At 47.2% G+C, this 341-nt stretch overlaps 1 protein-coding gene across 4 annotated transcripts in view; it reads left to right on the top strand.

Moving 5' to 3' along the window:
• The first annotated feature begins 243 nt into the window (after positions 1–243).
• LOC144968384 (glutamate receptor ionotropic, kainate 2-like) overlaps positions 244–341 on the top strand; it is a 159,577-nt gene continuing 159,479 nt past the window's right edge. For 3 of the 4 annotated variants that reach the window (XM_078906674.1, XM_078906676.1, XM_078906677.1), the window contains exon 1: positions 244–341. This exon is cut by the window's right edge and continues 364 nt beyond it. The gene's annotated coding sequence lies outside the window, so the exon portion shown is untranslated. The other variant, XM_078906675.1, reaches the window with a different exon arrangement.

Here is a 341-nt window from a genome sequence, read left to right as displayed (position 1 = left end):
TCTCTCTCCACCCCTCTTCCCCTCTTCCCCAAACCGTATCTCTCGATAATTTCTCCTAGCCAGCTTTTCTATGCGTCTTGTTATATTTTTTTTTCTTCATCCAAACCGTCCCCTCTTCTTTCCCCCCCCCCCCCCCACACACACACACACTTCCTGTCTATCTCTCCTCACATCTCCATACCTCTTTTAATTATCCTGTCCTTTTAATTTATTCCTCCCTCTCTCATTCCTTCATTCCTCTAGAGAGCCGCCGATGTTCGACGCATCTCCAGAGATGAATTTCGCCACAGTTGAATTTATCTGAAATCTGGAACCGCGCGTCACTGCTGCCTCTGTTTCTG

Source organism: Berghia stephanieae, chromosome 3 (assembly GCF_034508935.2).
Source record: "Berghia stephanieae isolate SIO BIC M18660-M18661 chromosome 3, UCSD_Bste_1.3, whole genome shotgun sequence".
Classification (NCBI taxonomy): domain Eukaryota; kingdom Metazoa; phylum Mollusca; class Gastropoda; order Nudibranchia; family Aeolidiidae; genus Berghia; species Berghia stephanieae.
Note: the sequence above shows the minus strand (reverse complement) of the source record. Positions and strands in the feature narration are given on the sequence as shown.